The 21869-nt window shown below is 36.8% G+C and overlaps 1 long non-coding RNA gene and 1 other non-coding gene across 4 annotated transcripts in view; one reads left to right on the forward strand and one right to left on the reverse strand.

Annotated features, from left to right (window-relative positions):
• Positions 1-21869, forward strand: part of LOC123330436 — a 248184-nt gene that overhangs the window by 165207 nt on the left and 61108 nt on the right. The gene's annotated exons all lie outside the window — the stretch shown is intronic.
• On the reverse strand, positions 7974-8081 carry LOC112580514. The gene has a single exon (XR_003104909.1). It is a non-coding gene; the product is annotated as a U6 spliceosomal RNA (small nuclear RNA).

Consider the following 21869-nt stretch of genomic DNA (forward strand, 5'->3'; position numbering starts at 1 on the left):
TATGGCAAATGGGAGCATGGAGGTAGGGGTGCATTTACTGAACATATTGGGCCATTTTGTTGGCTAAATCTTAATAAAACCCATCTTCTCACCTGCTTTATTTCTTAGGCGGGTCTAGATGAGACTTTTAGTAAAAGAGGAACACAAATATTCCTCCTACAATAAGTAGAATACAACTGTTAGATCCTTGTTAAATGCTTATGGTTATAATGTATCCCTTTATCTTTACTAATACACTGTTGCACTTAAGCAGGAGCCAGGTATAGAAAATAAATATCATCTGGATCCTTAGAACAACAAATACCACCAGGTTTTCTAGTCTATTGAAATATATCATGAAAAAATTAAATTGGCCTAGTTTGTAGAATTTAATGTCAGGGAACCAAAAATCAGCTTTGAAAATAATCAAAACTAGTAATATAAATGTATTTCTCACATCTGGAAGTGAAAAAGGCTACATACTACTCTATGTGTTAATTTCAGTAAAACTCTGTGTGTGCCTGTGTATCTGTGCTTTAAAACCAATACTAAGTGATTCAGACCAAAAACAGACAACTTATCTGTAGTGAGAACTTTGTGCTATATAGGAACTACTGTCTGTTAGCCACACCACCTACCTGAAATGACCTGATGAGAGCCTGCACCTTTTCAAACTTTGAGAACAATGCCTTCTAACAGAGAAGTTTTCACAGGCTAGGTGAAAACAGCTTTCACAGCTGCCAGAGTTCATACACTCCCATCCCCCATTCAAGGACTATGCCTAAACTGTGATAAATTAGATTGTTGCCATTTATTATGTATCATTTATTAAAAACTAATTAGCGACAGAAAGAAGCATTTCTCCAGTTTCAGTGAGGGCTTTATTTTATTGTATATAGTAGATGATTATTATTTGGTCTATATATGGCTATTGCATGCTACAATGAATTACCTGTATTAAAGTAATAATACCATATGTTCACATAGCTTTTGTTCTTATGTAAAAGCATAATTAATCATTCCAAGAGCACAGTGAAATACTCGTTTCCATATTTTACATATGTTAAGTGATTTCTACTGTTGTCCAATCAAAAGTAATAGAGTTGAAAACGGAAGTGTGAAATACTTTTATTTTTTTATCCTGAGGTTGTAAATGTAAGCTATGTCATTTGATAAATTGCGATAAATATGTATTTTATAACTTGAAATTTTTCTGAAGTATCTGTGCTATTATTTGCCAGAAAAATCTTTGAAAAATTATAATAATGTTTATTGTTGGTTTATTATGTCATTGGTTATTTCCTCTTTCAAACTGACAGGGTGAACATTTTCCTATATAGAAATAATATAAACTATCAACAGTTTTTCTGATTGAGATTAGCTTGAGTAAATACATGAAATAAGATAATAGTTTGTTTACAAAGAACTTCCACATGTATTAAGTGCTAGGTCATTGTTAAGGTTGCTTTTATTATAATCAAATAATGTAGAAATGGATAGTAGAAAGAAAAGAGCCAAGTACCAAAACATATAAATACAATGAGGGAAGGGAGAAACTCAGACAAGAATAAATCATTGTTTTGTATAAATAGAAGACTAAAAATAAGGCAAATAAGATAGAGGTGAATTAGAAATTCCTAGGCATAAAAATATTAACAAATAAGTAATAAAAATGGCACGTTGAAGAAATGATCAAGATAAACGAAAATGAAGATGCTATGCAGAATTTAACTTACTGTTTTATGTATCTTTTATCTTCTTAAACTTTGGGGGTAGCAAAAGAGCAAGATATTTTCCAAAAGTGCTCATAGCACAGTAACATTCCTTAAGTTCTATACATTATCACACTAATCCTCCCAATATCAACATTCCTGTGTGGTTTCTGGCAAGAATTATTGCCTCCGTTTGATGGAGAAGCTGAATCACTGTGGTGATCACTGACTTTGTCAGGGTCAATGGTGAGTCAGGAACAGAAACAGAACCCAGAGGTTTTTTAATCTGTCATGGTCTGTTTATACCCATTTCTCTGTCTAATCTGTCATCTCTTTGTTAGAACTCTTTTCTGATTGGGCATTGTTCAAAGATTTAGATAACACAAGTATTTGAAGGCTGTGTTTTAAGAATATTTCATCTCTAAACCTTGTCCTATTCTAGAAATATTAAGACACATTACCTTTTATTTTTACCACTTATATTTTTGGATTGGTATTATTTAACATTCTTATTGAGGTATAGTTGATTCTCAATAGTATATAGATTTCAGTGTAGAACATAGTGATTCACAATTTTTAAAGTTTATTTAGCATATTTTCTTTAATCCCTTTTTCATGCACATTTAAACTTATTGAATGTGAACAATGCAGAATAACATACCTCCTCCCACCAAAAAAATGAAACAAAATTTAAAAAGAAAACAAAACTAATAGATCTACGAATGTTTCCCTCAGTGTTCTTTTATTCATCATTCACCAGAATGCAATTTCAGAGATCTTATATTTACCCATGTCCTGGGCCAGGTGTCTGACTGACCCTCACTTTATTAAACAGGATGACATCAGTACATAAACAAGCATACATACATAGACATACCACACACATGTACATGCTTAACCTGCTTATTAGTCCTTTAGTTCTTCATGCTCTGGTTTAATTCATCGTGCATACGTTCTTTTTAAAAATGGAAAACATTACGCCCAAGATAAAGTGATAGTTAATGGAATTACTCATGGTTCAGATTACTTGATGTGTATTAGAAAATGAAAAAAATTATTTTCTTCACTCCTTTAAATTTCTCTGTGCTAGTGTCAAAACTGTTTAAAGGAAAATATTGCCATTATTTAATACTGCCTTTTAGATTATCTCATGCTTTCTTTTTCCTGGAATTTAAAAGTATACTCATCTTATAGTCAGGTAATTTGTTTTTCTGTGTTTCCCCTTTTGGATTTTGATTGAACATTTGTACTATATATCATCAGAAATAAAAAGTTAAACACAAGTGTTTTTTCAGTTTTAGGATACCACCAGCCTAAGTAGATAAGTTTCCAGAGATTGAGAGGTTGAGAGAAGCTATTATTGTCACTATTAACTTCTGTCTGAGAAAATTAGCTCCTCTTTTTATTGGTACTATGAAAAATTTTTGCAAATTATTTTCTTTAAAAGATGACCCTTCAACCAAAAGTCTATTATTTTAAAAATAGATGTGTCTCATTTCATAAAAGTTAAAAAAAGAAAACTTCTCACTCCTTAATATATTATGATAGTATCAGTTATCTGGCATTATAAGCCAGAAAATTGTTCTAAAGCATCACTTATTTTTCTGGCCCACATTCCAAAGAAAACCTAACGTCCAATATAAACAGTACAATTCATGAAAAAAATGATATGAGCACATTTCATTTGCAAAATAACACTAGAGGGCGCTCTTCAGCAGGTTGCAAGAAAAGGTCTTTCTTCTGGTTTCAGAGACTAACTTGGTAATAATGGGGGTTTGAGAAGCTGGTTCAGGGAGTGGAGAAAGATGGCGTTTAACCTATTTAAAACTCTACTCTTCCCAAAAGACTAGAAAATTGCAATTAATGCCAATAGTACAATACATATGTTTCTTAAAAATATTGTTTTAAATTTCAATGAAGCATGCAATTCTAAGAAATTAATAATCTCAATTGCATTCAAGCATCTCATATTTTTAAGAGGGGACATTTATTGTTATTTTTTAATATAGTGTTGTAAGGTTATTCCACCATGTTTCATGTTGTGTCAACATTCTTTTCTACATATGGAAAGGAAAAAAAAATTACTGGTGTTTCATTTCTGGAACAAGAATGCATTTATTTCTCCTCTTAATTTGAAAAAGGCTGAAATTAAACCTAAAGTAACATTCTCTTCTCTGATAAACCTTTTTCCTTTCTTCTCTTCCCCTATAGATGAAAATCTTTTCCTTTTGAGTTTGCTTTGAAGCAACCTCTTTGCATAATATTCTAATCACTGTTCTTATTATTTTATCCTAGTCCACAAAAGGGATGTGATCTCTAAATCATATATTTTCTCTTATAATCCTTGGCATTTTCCTTCTCTCTTTTCTTTATCTCACATTTTCATTTCCCCTTTCTTAAGACACCATGCTATAAGGCTACAAGAAAAGAATAGTCTATCTAAAGATTATTAACTCAGTTTTTCCAACAAGAATTCTGAATCTGTGTAAACAGTTGACATTTAGCTGTCTACCTATGGTGGTAGAGATACAGTTGACAAATTGTCAGTATTAATGGGTTATAATTAGGAAGCAGCAAAACATATCAGTTAAGAGACTGGACTTTGGAGTTAGGTCAACTTGATTTACTACTGGCTTTGTGAGTGTGAGTAAACATCCATAAACCTTAGTTTCCCTACTGTAAACATGGGAATGGGAATAATAGTACTTAAATTCAGAGTCAACAACTGAAATATATATATTTATCAATCACACAATAAGCAAGCAAGAAGAAAGTATTTACAATTAGTTATCATTATTTGAATTTAGCTGTGCTCTCTAATTACTATTATTGCCCTACTTGTTTAATCGTTATGCAATATCTATTTGTTCAGTTCAGTTCAGTTCAGTCGCTCAGTCATGTCTGACTCTTTGTGACCCCATGAATCACAGCACACCAGGCCTCCCTGTCCATCACCAACTCCCGGAGTTCACTCAAACTCACATCCATCGAGTCGGTGATGCCATCCAGCCATCTCATCCTCTGTCGTCCCCTTCTCCTCCTGCCCCCAGTCCTTTCCAGCATCAGGGTCTTTTCCAATGAGTCAACTCTTCGCATGAGGTGGCCAAAGTATTGGAGTTTCAGCTTTAGCATCAGTCCTTCCAATGAACACCCAGGACTGATCTCCTTCAGAGTGGACTGATTGGATCTCCTTGCAGTCCAAGGGACTCTCAAGTGTCTTCTCCAGCACCACAGTTCAAAAGCATCAGTTCTTCGGTGCTCAGCTTTCTTTGCAGTCCAACTCTCACATCCATACATGACCACTGGAAAAACCATAGCCTTGACTAGACGGACCTTTGTTGGCAAAGCAATATCTCTGCTTTTGAATATGCTATCTAGGTTGGTCATAACTTTCCTTCCAAGGAGTAAGCATCTTTTAATTTCATTGCTGCAATCACCATCTACAGTGATTTTGGAGCCCCAAAAAATAAAGTCTGACACTATTTCCACTGTTTCCCCATCTATTTCCCATGAAGTGATGGGACCAGATGCCATGATCTTCGTTTTCTGAATGTTGAGCTTTAAGCCAACTTTTTCACTCTCCTCTTTCACTTTCATCAAGAGGCTTCTTAGTTCCTCTTCACTTTCTGCCATAAGGGTGGTGTCATCTGCATATATGAGGTTATTGATACTTCTCCCGGCAATCTTGATTCTAGCTTGTGCTTCTTCTAGCCCAGCATTTCTCATGATGCACTCTGCATATAAGTTAAATAAACAGGGTGCCAGTATACAGCCTTGACATACTCCTTTTCCTATTTGGATCCAGTCTGTTGTTCCATGTGCAGTTCTAACTGTTGCTTCCTGACCTGCATATAGGTTTCTCAAGAGGCAGGTCAAGTGATCTGGTATTCCCATCTCTTTCAGAATTTTCCACAGTTTATTGTGATCCACACAGTTAAATATTATAAAAAAAAAGATAACTTGCACATGGCTCTTCCTGTATGCAGGGTCTGGGCATAAAGAAGTTTAAAAAACCTTATCCAAGACCTTCTAATCTGGGGACTGACTTGAAGACTCAGTGTCTCTGTTGTTCAAATGGGTATTTTTGTGCTGAGTCACTTCAGTCATGTCTACCTTTTTATGAAATGACTTAAATATCTTGAATATTAAATATTATATCATAACACTTTTTATTTTTGTCAGGCATATTATAACCTAAAAATCCAACTTAGCCTGACACAGCATGTTTTAGGGCATTCTAGTAAGGTTACCAGTCATCCATATGGCACCCAAGTCATTTCAACTGCAAATGACTAAAGTAAAATAAAAATCTCGTGTTATATCCAGAAGGTAAAATTACATGGAGGTTTAGACTGTAAGTAGCTGCACTGCAGTTCAGTGAAGTGACAGGGTTGTTTGTTTGGGTCATCATTGAGAGATGAGCATCTGTAAGGGAAGAAAGATCACTTTTTTGTGTTCCCATGACAGACTAAAAGTCCATATCTGATCAGAGAACTGGCATTCCTGCTCTTCAGAGATTCTCCCCATTCCACTAGGTTCCAAAGCATTCTTATTGCTAATAGTAGAAATATTTTTTCTGTTCAGTGCTTAGTCACTCAGTCATGTCCTACTCTTTGCAACCCCATGGACTGTAGCCCACTAGGCTTCTCTGTCCATGGGATTCTCTAGGCAAGAATACTGGAATAGGTTGCCATTTCCTCCTCCAGGGGATCTTCCCTACCCAGGAATCAAACCCAGGTCTCCTGCATTGCTGTGGGGAAGCCCATTTTGCTCATTATTTTCTTTTTAAAATCTAACTTATTAAGCCTGTTTGCAGGGTCTAGGAATAAAGATGTTTAAAGAACCTTTGACTTTAAAGCCCATGTCTTTACCTAACTTGACTCCACTCTAAAACTTTCTGGGGACCTCATCATATCAACAGTTGCAAACATAAAAGCACATGCATAAAAAAGACTATAGACATAAAACAAAATTTCTTGATTAAGAGATAATACCCAAGGCTATCTACTTAGAAGCCTTCCCTACATCCTTTTTATTTGTAAATTCTTATCACTCAGTAAACTTTCCTTCTCTGACTGTCATCCTTATTGAGTCTGGTAAACTGAGTTAGATTTTCATATAACCCAAGAAAACTAAGTCAGTTGACACTGATGACTTTCTAGAAAGTATTCCTTCTTGTGAGCCAAACTGAAACCAGTTCCTAAACAGAGTTAATGTTGGATAACATCTTGTTACAGATGATACTTGTATAACATGAAACAATTTAAGCTAACTGGGCAGGAGATTAATTTCTGTGTCATTGGACAAACCACTAAACTCATTTGATTTTCTTGAAATCTTTTTTCTACTCATAGTTTGTTTCAAAGCTTCATCATTTGTTCCTACATTATTACTATACATATGCAGTGCTTATTCTTGCTAAAGGGCTTCCTTGGTGGCTCAGATGGTAAAGAATCCGTCTGCCAATGCAGGAGACATGGGTTCTATCCCTGGGTCGAGAAGATCCCCTGGAGAAGGAAATGGCAACCCACTCCCGTCTTCTTGCCTGGAAAATCCCATGGACAGAAGAACCTGGTGGGCTACAGTCCATGGGGTCACAAAGAGTCTCCTTAGCTTCTTCATATGTAACATGAGAATAATGATAGGACCTAGCCCATAAGGTAATTATGATAGTCTGTTAGGATATTCCATTAAAATGATGATTATTGTGTTTGACATCAGAAGGCTGATGAGAATTTGGTACACTACATGTGCTCTTTTCTCTAAAAGGCATTAAAATTAATTGCTCTTTTTAAAATTTTTACTTTAATTGAAAAATAGTCTTTCTCTTAGAAGATCTCATCCCTACCCAGGCTTCAGTTATCTGCCTTTAATTCTTTTTTTTTTTTTTTTTGCCTTTGATTCTTAAATTTGTATCTGTAGTCAAGATTTCTGTTCAGCTTGATATTTCTAAACATAATCCCAAAGCAACATGTCCAAAACTGTACTAGTCATCTTCAAATTCCCACTCCTTTTGTCCTTCATTCCTTACCTTTTCAAGATGGCTTCACTATATAGCCAACTGAAGAAATATAAGAATCCTTTTTTGAACCTCCAGTCCATGTTCAATTCATCAAGTTCTGTTAATTTTACTTTACAAATACCTTAAATTCAACCACTTCTATCAACACTGAAGTGGGCAGTCTATCCCTTCTCCCGCGGATCGTCAGGACCGAGGAGTTGTACCGGGGTCTCCTGCCTTGCAGGTGGATTCTTTACCAACTGAGCTATGAGGGAAGCACCAAAACTACGGACTATTTCACAGATGTGCGTGTCATCCTTGTGCAGGGGCCATGCTAATCTTCTCTGTATCATTCCAATTTTAGTATGAAAGTGAAAGTGAAGTCGCTCAGTTGTGTCCGACTCTTTGCGACCCCATGGACTGTAGCCTGCCAGGCTCCTCCGTCCATCAGATTTTCCAGGCAAGAATACTGGAGTGGGTTGCCGTTTCCTTCTCCAGGAGATCTTCCCAACCCAGGCATGGAACCCAGGTCTCCCGCATTGTAGGCAGACGTTTTACCGTCTGAGCCACCAGGGAAGTCGTGTATGTGCTGCCAAAGCAAGCACAAGGACGTGTTGCCTCACTGTCGGGGAATCTAACCCCTGGTCTCCTGCATGACAGGCGGGGATCATCACCACTATTCTAACGAGGACGGCAAGTCGCTCAGACGTGTCCGACTCTTTGCAACCCCATGGACTATACAGTCCATGGAATTCTCCAGGCCAGAATACTGGAGTGGGTAACTTTTCCCTAGTTCATGGAATTCTCCAGGCTAGAATACTGGAATGGGTAGCTTTTCCCTTCTCCAGGGGATCGTCCCAACCCAGGGATTGAACCCAGGTCTTCGGCAATGCAGGCGAATTCTTTACCAGCTGAGCCACAAGGGAAGCCCAAGAATACTGGAGTGGGTAGCTTTTCCCTTCTCCAGTGGATCTTCCCGACCCAGGAGTTGAACCGGGGTCTCCTGCATTGCAGGCAGATTCTTTACCAACTGAGCTGTCAGGGAAGCCCTCTGTATCCATTACTACCACCCTAAGTCAAGTTACTGTTATCTTTCATTTGGTCTACTGCAGGACTTCCTGTTTTTCCTACATTCTTTATTCTGACAATCACTTCTCCATATCACAACCAAGATGATGCTTTTAAAAAACACAAATCTAATTATTTCTGTCCTGTTTGTGAAACTTAAGGCTTCCCATTTCTCCTAAGATGAAGACTTGACATTCTTAATGTGGCATTCCAAGCCAAGCATGATCCAGACTTTGCCTGAAGCTAGAAGTAAGAAGGGGAGATTGATCATATTAGGGTTGGGAGGAATTTTCAGAGGTAATAGAAATATTCTGTACCTGGTTTATGGTGTTGGTGGTTTCATGACTTAATACATTGGTCAAAACTTATGGAACTGTTAGTCACTCAGTCGTGTCCAACTCTTTGTGACCCCACAGAGTATAGCCCGCCAGGCTTTTCTGTCCATGTAATTCTCCAGGCAAGAATACTGGAGTGGATTGCCATTCCCTTCTCCAGAGGAACTTTCCAACCCAGGGATTGAACCCTGGTCTCCTGCCTCACTTAAGAAGAGTGAATTTTGTTCACCTTAAAAAAGACAGAAATTCTGCCATGTGACAACATGGATGATTCAGAGGATATTGTACCAAGTGAAATAAGCCAGACACAAAAAGATATTGTATTATCTCACTTATATATGGAATCTTTTTTTTTTTTTTTGAGTCCTATTCAGAGTAGAAAGTTGATTACCAAAGACTAAGGGTGGGAAAAAAGGGGAGACATTGATCAAAGGTGCAAAAATTCAGCTATGACATGAATTAGTTCTGGAGACTGAATGTACAGCATGATGACTATAGTTAACAATAATATACTGTATACTTGAAATTGCTAAAAGAGTAGACATCATTTGTTCTCACTACAAAAAATAATAGTGACTATGGGTGGTGATGAATAATGTTACTTTGTGGTAATTTGTCAAAATAAATAAAAATAAAAAAGGATAAATTTTACCATATGAAAATAATGGCTCATTGAAGCTTATTTTTTAAATTAAAAAAAAAATAAGAATGTGATATTTGGCTAATAATTTGATACCAAGAATTGATTACTGAAATTTAAATGTCATCATCAGAGTAGGAAGCTATACTGCATCATCTCTGTCTATAAAGTTAACTACTGCTTTCCAACTCTGATTTCTAAGATTCAGTGTTAGATGCCTCAAGTATTTTAAAAGTAGCATGCATAGATTTTGCTTTTATAATTTTATAAAGTCTGTATTATGATCGGACATACTGCTATTAGTCAGTGATACTGCTGTTTCTAGCCCCAAACATGGTATAGTTTTTCTTTTGATAGAATCTTTGCTTCTTTAGCAATTTGAATCCCTGGACCACTGTAACAAGTGGCTCCTATTACATCTACTTAGGTTACAGGATTTTCTATTATTAAAAGTTTTCATTAGCTGTGTGTGTGTGTGTGTGTGTATATGTCAGTCGCTCAGTTGGGTCTGATTCTTTGCAACCCTATGGATGTTAGCCCACCAGGCTCCTCTGTCCCTGTGATTTCCAAGGCAAGAATACTGAAGTGGGTTGCCATTTCTCCTCCAGGGGATCTTCCTGATGCAGGGATCGAACCCATGTCTCCTGCATCTCCTGCATTGCAGGTAGATTCTTTACTGCTGAGTTACTGGAGAAGCCCTTCTTTAGCTATAATTAACTGTATTTACAATACAATAATAATAGCTACTATTTATCAATCACCTCTGTGTTTCAAGGGCTTTTTTGACTTTCAATCTACTTGTTCTATCTATACAGAAAAGAGTGTGGAAATCATCAATTTATACTTGCAAATTTGACTGTTTCTTCTTTTAGATTTATCCATTTGTCCATCCTTTATTTTGAGGTTCTCTTATCAAGTACACATATATTTAGGATTTGTATGTCTTCTTGATGAATTTACCCTTTTATCATTGGGAAATGCCCCTGTTTGTTTCTGATAATATTCTTTATTCTGGTGTCATTTTGCCTGATGATTAATATAGCCATGCCAATTTTCTCATGACTAGTATATGAATGTTATATATTTTTGCATCCTTTTAATCTGTATCTTTGTATTTAAATTAGAATTTGTTATAGATAGCATATAGTTAAGTTTTACTTTTTAATTCACTCTGACAGCCCCTGACTTTTGTTTAACCATTTACATTTAATATTGTATTTAATTTAATTTATGTCATCAATATAGGTGGTTTAAATGAACTTCTTGTAGTAGAATTCTGTTTCATCTGGTTTTTTTCCTCTTTTATTTTCCTCTCTTATTTGAGATTATTTCAATATTTCTCTTTTTATCTTTTCTGTTATCTGATTAGCCAAATTTATATGTTTAATTTTTTTAGTAGTTGCTCTAGGGTTATATATGCCAAAGCCTTTGACTGTGTGGATCACAATAAACTGTGGAAAATTCTGAAAGAGATGGGAATACCAGACCACCTGCCCTGCCTCTTGAGAAACCTATATGCAGGTCAGGAGGCAACAGTTAGAACTGGACATGGAACAACAGACTGGTTCCAAAGAGGAAAAGAAGTATATCAAGGCTGTATATTGTCACCCTGCTTATTTAACTTATATGCAGAGTACATCATGAGAAATGTTGGGCTGGAGGAAGCACAAGCTGGAATCAAGATTGCCAGGAGAAATATCAATAACCTCAGATACACAGATGACACCACCCTTATGGCAGAAAGTGAAGAGGAACTAAAAAGCGTCTTGATGAAAAAAAAGAGGAGAGTGAAAAAGTTGGCTTAAAGCTCAACATTCAGAAAATGAAGATCATGGCATCTGGTCCCATCACTTCATGGGAAATAGATGGGGAAACAGTGGCAGACTTTATTTTTGGGGTCTCCAAAATCACTGCAGATGGTGATTGCAGCCATGAAATTAAAAGACGCTTACCAATCTAGATAGCATATTGAAAAGCAGAGACATTACTTTGCCAACAAAGGTCCATCTAGTCAAGGCTATGGTTTTTCCAGTGCTCATGTATGGATATGAGAGTTGGACTGTGAAGAAAGCTGAGCGCCAAAGAATTGATGCTTTTGAACTGTGGTGTTGGAGAAGACTCTTGAGAGTCCCTTGGACTGCAAGGAGATCCAACCAGTCCATTCTGAAGGAGATCAGCCCTGGGTGTTCATTGGAAGGACTGATGCTAAAGCTGAAACTCTAATACTTTGGCCACCTTATGCGAAGAGTTAACTCATTGGAAAAGATTCTGATGCTGGGAGGGATTGGGGGCAGGAGGAGAAGGGGATGACAGAGGATGAGATGGCTGGATGGCATCACCGACTCGATGGATGTGAGTTTGAGTGAACTCTGGAAGTTGGTGATGAACAGGGAGGCCTGGCGTGCTGCGATTCATGGGGTCGCAGAGTTGAACACAACTGAGCGACTGAACTGAACTGAACCTTTTAAAATCTACCATGAAATAAGTTTGCCACTTCCTGTATGATAGAACTATTTTACAACAGTATACTTCTGTTCCTCCTCCTAACCTTTGTACTGCTGCTACCAAACATTTAACTCCTGTGTAGTTACAAATTGCCGGAGAAGGCAATGGCACCCCACTCCAGTACTCTTGCCTGGAAAATCCCATAGACAGAGGAGCCTGGTGGGCTGCAGTCCATGGGGTTGCGAAGAGTCAGACACGACTGAGCAACTTCACTTTCACTTTTCACTTTCATGTGTTGGAGAAGGAAATGGCAACCACTCCAGTACTCTTGCCTGGAGAATCCCAGGGACCACAGAGCCTGGTGAGCTGCCGTCTATGGGGTCACACAGAGTCGGACACGACTGATGCGACTTAGCTGCAGCAGCAGCAGTAGTTACAAATTGCACAGCACAATGATACTAGTTTTGCTAGTATTTTCTATAAAAGTCCAGATAGTAAATAGTAACTATTTTTGCCTTGGTGAGCCATGTAGTTTGAAATGCTCAACTCAGCCATCAGCTATACACAATATATGATAGAATGAACTTGGCTGCTTTATAGGGAAACTTTATTTTTCAAAACAGGAACAGATTTGGCTCTTAGCCTTAATTTACTGACTTTCTCTTAAAAGTCAACTGTGGGGCTTCCCTGGTGGCTCAGTGCTAAGTAGTCTGCCTGCCCATGCAGGAGACACGGATTCAATCCCTGGTCTGGGAGGATCCCACGTGCCACAGAGCAGCTAAGCGCATGGGCCACAACTAGTGAGCCTGTGCTCTAGAGCCTGGGAGCTGCAACTGTTAGTCCACGTGCCCTGGGGCGGGTGCTCTGCAGCAAGAGAAGCCACCGTAAGGAGAAGTCCCCACTCAATGCAACTAGAAGAAAAGCAAAAAGCCAGGACAGCAACAAAGACCCAGCAGAGCCACACACACACACACACACACATACACACACGTCAGTTGTCTTCTAAAGAAGTAAAAAAATAAGAAAAACAAATGTTATATTCATCCCACATTTATACTATTTCTTGTACTCTCCATTTCCTCCCCTATAGATTCACACTTCTGTCTTCTGTGATTTTTCTTCTCTTGAAGGATATTTTTTCTGGACATAGAATTCTAAGTTTACAGGGCTACCCCCCAGCACACTGAAGATATTCCCCCTTCCTTTTATTTATTTTTTGGCTGTGCCAAAGGTTTTTGCAGGACTTTAGTTTCCTCATTAGGGATTGAACCCAGGACCTTGGCAATAAAAGCACAGACTACTAACCACTGGACCACCAGGGAACTCCCAAAATATTCCATGTTTATAGCTTCTTTGATTTTGAAAAGAACTCAGAAATTGTTAGTCTTTATTCTCTTGCCTGTTTATGTGTCTCCCTTTTCTAGCTTTAAGATTTTCTTATTCTTACAGTGTTTTTGACAATTCAGTTATATTTTGCCTCAGTTTGATTTTCTTTGAGTATTATCTTGCTTTGGTTTATTGAGCTTCTTTGTACTTTTCACCAGCTATGGAAAATTTTCAGCAAGTATTCCTACAGACATATTTCTATGAGCATCTCCCTTTTCCAGGAACTCCAATTGCACATACGTTAGATCAGTTTGTATTGTCCCTCATGTCATTAAAGCTCTGTTTATTTTTTCTCATTTTTATTTTCTCCATGCTTCAGTTTGGATAGATTTCTACTGCTGTGTCTTCAGTCACTCTGCTTTTATACACAATGCAGAATTCATGGATACAGAAGGCTGACTGTACTATGTGATTTTATATGAAGAACTCAAGCATTTGTGGATACTGAGGGATAACTATAGTTCATTAGGGCCAATGAGTTCAAGACTTTTTAAATAATTATCCTAAATATTATTAGCCTTTCTGCTCTTATTCACTTAGCAACATACAATACTATGTTATTGTATTGGGATTCCGTGGTGGCTCAGATGGTAAAGAGTCTGCCTGTAATGCGGGAGACCCAGGTTCAATCCCTGGGTCAGGAAGATCCCCTGGAGAAGGAAATGGCAACCCACTCCAATATTCTTGCCTGGAAAATCCCATGGACAGAGGAGCCTGGCCAACTACAGTCCATGGGTCACAAAGAGTCGGACATGACTGAGTGACTTCACTTTCACTTTTCACTTTCAACATACAATAAAGTTTTCTAGAGGCTACATGACATGTGATACCGTAACAAAATGAACTCAGAAGCAGGTGTGAAAATCCACATCTCTGTTAAGCCAGAAAATAAAGAGAACCATCAAAAAAAGTAAAACATTGCTACTATACTATTGCATTTTTATTTTCACAAAAGGTATTTTCATTAAATGTTATATATGTGGCCCTTATATTTAAATGAATTGATTAACAGATATTACAAATAATTTACAAAGTTACCAATTTTAATTTCTAATACACTGCTGCTGCTGCTGCTGCTGCTGCTGCTGCTGCTGCTAAGTCGCTTCAGTTGTGTCCGACTCTGTGCAACCCCATAGACAGCAGCCCACCAGGCTCCCCCATCCCTGGGATTCTCCAGGCAAGAACACTGGAGTGGGTTGCCATTTCCTTCTCCAATGCATGAAAATGAAAAGTGGAACTGAAGTCGTTCAGTTGTGTCCAACTCGTCGCGACCTCATGGGCTGCAGCCCACCAGGCTCCTCCGTCCATGGGATTTTCCAGGCAAGAGTACTGGAGTGGAGTGCCATCACCTTCTCCATCTAATACGCTAAGTATTGACAAATATAATCCATATAAATAAAATCTCTTTGATGTCTTCAGTTTTTCGGAGTGTAAAGAGGTTTTAAGATCAAAAAGTTTGAGAACCATTGCTCTCAGATACCACTAGGCAGCTTTTTGGATTTCTTTCTCATTGCACCTCCCTCCTTTTGGGTGTAAATTCCAGGTACTTTGATTTTCCTCAACTTGTTTCCATTTTCTCAACCACATGAAACTGCCATGCTCTACTTGGTTCCATCTCCTTAGGCTGTGGTCTGTAAAGTGGCTCCAGACAGAAAGCTGGGGTGATTAGGGGGCTTGCCTTGTTTGTTTCCTTCTCTTTGGGGTCATAATCCTGCCTTTTGTCCAGTGTCTAAAACAAGTTGTTTCATATATTTTGTCCAGTTTTCCCATAATCACCCCAGCTTTCTGTCTGGAGGCACTTTTCAGACCACAGCCTTAGGAGGAGCAACCAAGCAGAACACAAATATAAGGCAAGTCTGATACCAGTAACTCCACTGGTCATCCAAGAGACTTGTTAAATGCTTTTGGATGAACCACCTAGTTTAATTTTCACAAGAATGGTACAACTGGGAATTATAATTTTTCCTATTTTAATAGAAAAGAAACTAAAATTTTATGAAGTCAAATTATGGTTAAGCCAGAGTCTGAGTCCTGGCAGTATAACTTCAGAGACTTAAACTCTATACTATAGTACCTTCCATTGGTTAAATTGATATGTATTGAGTGTGTATTATATGCTAGGTACAGGCTACACACTAGGGAACACAACAGTAAATAAAATGGACAAAATTCCTGTCCTTACCCTAGTAAGGAGAAACAAGGAATAAATTATTTGGAATCCTCCAATGAAGAATACTGGAGTGGGTAGCCATTCCCTTCTCCTGGGGATCTTCCCGACCCAGGGATCGAATCTGGGTTTCCTGCAGGCTGATTGTTTACCATCTGAGCCACCAGGGGAGCCCCAATAAATTAGATAAGTAAATCCTATTTTTGTTAGGCAAGTATTCACGAGAAAAAGAGAGCAATGAAGGAGAATATGGAATGATTCTGAGATGGGGAGTATTGTCAGTTTTAAATAGTGCATCAAGGAAAGATTTCATTGAGAAGGCAACATTGAAGGAGATGAAGAGTAAGCCATGAGCATAGATAACTAGAATAACAGGATAACAGGGGGAGGGCATGTTATATGCATAGGCGATGAGGCAGGAATGTACCTGGCAAGTTTGAGGAGGTTAATGTGCAGAAGTAAATAAAATGCACAGCAGAGACAGCAGTGTAGTGAGTGAGATCTTTGAGGTAGTGGAGGACCTAATGGCACAATGCCCTTTAAAACCTTTGTTTTTAACTCGAAAGAAGACCTCACTGTAAGGTTTTAACCTGTGGCATATCATGAACAGATTTCTTTCTGTGGCCATTATGCCAAGAAATACACTGTTGGCAGTGTGGGTAGGGAGGGACAATGGCAATGAGAAGACAAGTTAGGAGGCTTTTGTGATATTCAAGGCAAACCGTGATAATAGCAATGAACACAGTGAAAAGTGATTTGTTTTTTCTTGATAATAATAATACTAATAATCTGTATGATGGTTACATTATTTGTGTTGGCATTTGTATTAGATTACTTAAATTATACTTTATCATAGATCAATTATTAATAAGGTAGCTTTTAGAATCCTCTTTCAGTTCAGTTCAGTTCAGTTCAGTTGCTCATTTGTGTCTGGCTCTTTGCAACCCCATGGACTGCAGCATGCCAAGCTTCCCTATCCATCTTTATCAGATGTTATTTCTCTCAGTATTTTACAAATTTGTTATATTTAAAAATAAACGGACACGCACACAGTTTCTTTATACCATCATCCATAAACAATTAATAACATGACAGTGCTCACCATTACACATAGGCGATTTTGGCCGCACAGTCACCCCACGGAACCTATTGTTCATTGTTTGCAAACATTGCCTGAGGATCCATATCTTCCTCTGAGGATTAACTATAAAACACAGCTTGTCCCTTCTTACAGTTCGTACATGGGAATTATCTACCTTTAAGCTATAACTTTCTCTGAGACTGTTGGGAATGAGACAGCTCCCTCTGTTTCAGTTTACAGAGAGAAACCTGACACTGATGGTCATTCTTCAGAAACAATAGCTTTATCCTTATACCTAATTTTCCCTAGGGACAAACAAGCAAGCACAGCCCTGCCTTAAAGGCCAAAATGAGAAAAACAAATATAAAATGAACGGGGAAAAAAAAAATCTATGGTCTTCAGTTGTCTATGAACATTTGGCTTGTCTAGTGGTTAACAATTGGCTTTGAGACCTTATAATAAAACCCCCTACAATTACAGTTTTAGTTTATGCTTTTTATTTTCATGATAGTGAATTTATCTTTGTCACATTGAATTGGAAACCCTTAAGACACAAGAAATTGGTTCTCAAACCTACTAATTTACTGTGTTCATTAACACGTCTCCTTTCCTAATGGATCTTTGTAAGTTGGGTCCAAGATGTTAAAAGAGCTAGTTTTCAATCCTGTTACTCATCTGGAGTTTATTTTTTGAGACTACACGCAAATGAATATTCATTGCCCTTGTGCTTTGGAAGTGTGGAATGAAATGCAGAAATTAAGTCCTAAAAATTCCTTCAGAATGGTAGCAAATAGCAACAGCTTTTAGCTGTTATTTTTTCAATAAAGGTTTAACTTAAAAGATGGTATAGATCTTAACACCCGTGACTTATTACTGTATGAGTTCATAAAGTAACATCCTCCTAATCATTGACCTTGATTTTTTTTTTAAAGCTGTTAGATTGTCCTGTTAAATTTTGCATTGATTAAGTAGACTTAATCATACTAAGTTTCCTCCCCTTGAAAATGAAGGGAGACAATTAACATTTATAAAAACATATAATTACCACACCAAAAATTCGTAGGATTCTGACTCCTAGTAACAGAAAGATTGAAGTGTGCACTGTGGCACTGTATGTTACCAATCAAGAAAACATCCCAGTTTCCCTTTAATGATATATTATGAATCTTACATCAATTTATCTGTTTAAATTGTTTTGAAACCTGTTTTTTTTTTTTCTTGGAGTAACAATTTCTGAAACTTTACTTTGTTATGTCAAGTAGTCCTCTGTTTAATTTCATCATGTGTGTTCTAGGTTTACCACTTTCAAACTTCCAAGAGATGCCCCTACTCTAGGATAAGCTGATAAATCAGTTTTTATCCTTTTAGAACTTTTCTTATTCTCGGCTTTCAAGAGAGAAGCATCCAAATCATTTCAAATTTGTCTACCCATTCCCTAACTCTATTGACTGTCAGTGACCTATGAAGTTGCATTTTTAAGGTTTCAGATCTATGCATTGAATATCAAGTATGAATGCTTTATAGTTTCATGCAAGAAGTCCCCGTGTGGATTCATTCTCATATAGTATGCCTTTTCAATGTCAGTATTTTATTTTTAATTACAACTGTGACTGTTGGGACACACTGAGTCAAACTCTTCAGGGAATACATAATAACCACTTAAGAAGAAAAATACTCATTAGCATAATAGATCATTTTTTGGTCTCTAACGGTTGAATCATCATAACATTTTTAGTTATGTTCAATTACAATACCAACTGTTTTTTATCCTCCATATCATTGTTCTTTGTTATACTGGCAGTGCCAAATTATGAGATAAAAATATAGCTGTTTTTCTATATTGATGAGAATAGAGGGAATGAGGAAACTTGTATACCAAAAATAGTCGAGTTATTCTTTCACATGAAGAAACCTCTGAATCATGCTTTACGAAGAAAACATTTAATGTAACTCAGTGGATTTTCTCTGTGTGATATAATTTCATAGAAATTCAGATATTGCAATAGTTATTTTTTAAATGGTGATAGAGTTATAGTCAGAGGCATCAGTGGTTCACTGTTTAAAACTACCCAGTCCTTTGGTTTCTGCATAGGCACAAAAGATTTGATCCATAGTTTTCTATAACTCACAATGTGTCTGCTATCCAATTTGAAGACAGCAACTGGAACTTCAAACTCAATTATGTAGAAAGAAAATGAATGTTTAAATTTGAAGGCAGAGAATAGAATTCCAAATTAGTGTATCCAGAACATAGAGTCTCTTACGACTTTCACAAAGTCAGGAACAGATGACTTCCTATGGCATTTAAAATTATGAACATTTTTAGGTCTCGACCAGTCATTCTCATAAAGGGTGAAAAATAATTCATACTCCCAGCTAGTTAGTACATGAAAGAATGCCATTTCATCAATTTATCCAAGTAAGAGCCAGCATTTCATTAATAGCATCCTATTATCTCAAACTCTAGAATGACTTTGGATAGGCAGATTAAATTTTCCATTTCTTTCAAAGAATATATAGTTTTGCCCTCTTCAAACTTTTTTCTTGCTTCCCCAAACCACTGTTCAAACTAGATTGAAATATAATTTTGAGAGAGAAAGAACTCACAATTTTTAACTAAAGAAATGATTTTTTGGACAGAGAGCTCAGAATTCTAATTTTAAAAAGGAATTGGAATACAGATATAAAAAAACACACTGGTGGTTACCAGTAGGAAGAGGAAAGAGTATAGGGGCAAGATAGGGGTAGTGGGTTAAGAAGTACAAACTTCTAGTGTAAAATAAGATACAAGGATGTACTGTACAATACATGGGATATAACCAATATAAACTACAACTATAAATATAACCTTAAAAATTTTAGTATCACTGAAATTTTTTTTCATATGTTGTACACCTGAACATTTTGTATCATATGTTCTATACCTGAAACATATGATATTGTAAATTAACTACTTCAATTTTAAAAAGCGATTGGGGAAAAAAGCTGATGCTATGGAAAAAATACTGACTTAGGAGATAGGAAGCCAAAGTTTTAATCACACTAGTTGTATGAACTTCGATGGGTCACTTTACCACTTTCCAACTCAGTTACCTCCTCTCTAAAGGGATTAGGTTAGGTGACCTAATCTCTCATGTATATAATTCTGTAACAAAAGGCAGAATATCTTTCTTTGAAATTCTGTAGTCTTATCTAATAAGAAAAAAGTCAAAAGAAAATGGAGTTCCATGGGTATCTAGGTCTAACATCTATTAATTTGGAACTGAACATCCATAAAGCCCTTGCCCAGGAGTTCTGCGTGCTTCGCAGCCCTTTTCCCTATATTGGTAAAAAGATCAGAGCCGAAGTACACATTTTGTTCACTAAAGGCCTTTAACATACACAACAGCTTGAGTTGGTGTGACATTGCTGGCTACTGTGTCCTATTTTGCTAGTCTCAAATTCATTGCTAACTTAGGGATTTTATAAAGCATTTGCACTCTCCATTCTTTATCAATCACTGACAGACTCATTGTTTTATAATGTACTTCTCAGCAAGCTGTTTGCAGCTCATCGCCTGCCTTGCTTTATAGTCTATAAATATTTAATTCTTTAATAAACTGCTTATATGTAATATAAAATGACTGATGCTATTCTCTCTTTCCTCTTTTAATAGTGCTACTATTTGCAAAACAATTCTTATTTTTTTCCTACATAGCAATATGTTTCATAAATGTTTGACTTTCGTTTTTCTAAGTAGCAATTTATTCTAGAAGGTTGGTGGAGTGACAGACAGGAAAACAGCCCCTTGCTCCTGGGAACACAATATAACTCTTCCCTCACCCTCACCCCTACCAGGCTGCAAATTGATGAGGTAAAGAAGATGGACTTTGGAATTGTGGCAGAGAGCAATCGCCTGTCTCTCTACAGACCCAGTGTGCAAAACAGCCTTTAAATCTGTAGACTAAATGTATACTTACAGTGAGAGAATATGATTGTTCCCTCTCTGCTCTGATATCCTTTGTCTAGGGGAATCATAAAAGATAGTCAGTGATAGTATACCAACACCTCAGTGTTCTCATCTTCTTTGTAACTGTGTACTTTATTTTTGTCCATTGGAGGATTTGCTTTCTGTGCCATGAAATGATTTTCAATTTTTAATGACTCATTTTTAAAAATCAGGTAAGTCAGACATTTATTAGGTGTTTATTGTGTGCCCTGCACAGCTGTTAACATATTTTCAAGCAAGCTCCTATTATTTTTCTATAATATTTCAATATAATTTATGAACTCTTAAAAATCAAGAACTGCCTTGGGGGTGGGCAGAGAGGATGAATTGGGGAATGCCAGAACAAATGTTTCTTCAATGCTTACCACTAATCAGGTACACACATTATCCCATGGCACTAACTCAGTTCTACATTTCTTTAACAGACTGCCTTTCACTTAGAATACATTCTAAATTTTCAACTAGAACCCAGTATATTTGATTTGGAAAAAGCATGAGGAGTATAGGGGTAGAACATTTGTTTACAAGTTTAAAAAACTTGATTTATATGCTTCTTCTACCATGTATTAACTATTACTTTAGATTTACCATCTAGCCTTCCTTCTCTATAATGAGAATAATGAAAATTATATAGTTTTTTAAACATGTATATAATAGACCATCAAATAATTGTTAATTCTCTCATTGTTCCACTATAAAGAAGAACATAAAGAGAAAATCAAAATGGGTTATTGAAAAGATGATATTAATTTTATGTAAATAAATATAATTTCAGTTGTTTATATAATAGTAATGGGTTACTTTAAGCAATTAACTCTTTAAACTGAGGCTCCTTGTTTAACTCACAGCACATATTTGTGAAGAGACTTATACAGTCTTTTTACTCTGGAGCAGAGAGGTTTTTTAATGCAAAATTGTGTGGGTCAAATTTTTATCCTTGTTCTTATAACACATATGATCAATCGAAGTAAGCTAATTTGCTTATACAAGTAAAATCATCCCAGCTTCCTGTTCCCTGCACCCCATCCCATTTTATATGATACTTTCCCTTATTTCATAGGTATCAC

This window comes from Bubalus bubalis, chromosome 18 (assembly GCF_019923935.1).
Source record: "Bubalus bubalis isolate 160015118507 breed Murrah chromosome 18, NDDB_SH_1, whole genome shotgun sequence".
In the NCBI taxonomy this organism is placed as follows: Eukaryota; Metazoa; Chordata; class Mammalia; order Artiodactyla; family Bovidae; genus Bubalus; species Bubalus bubalis.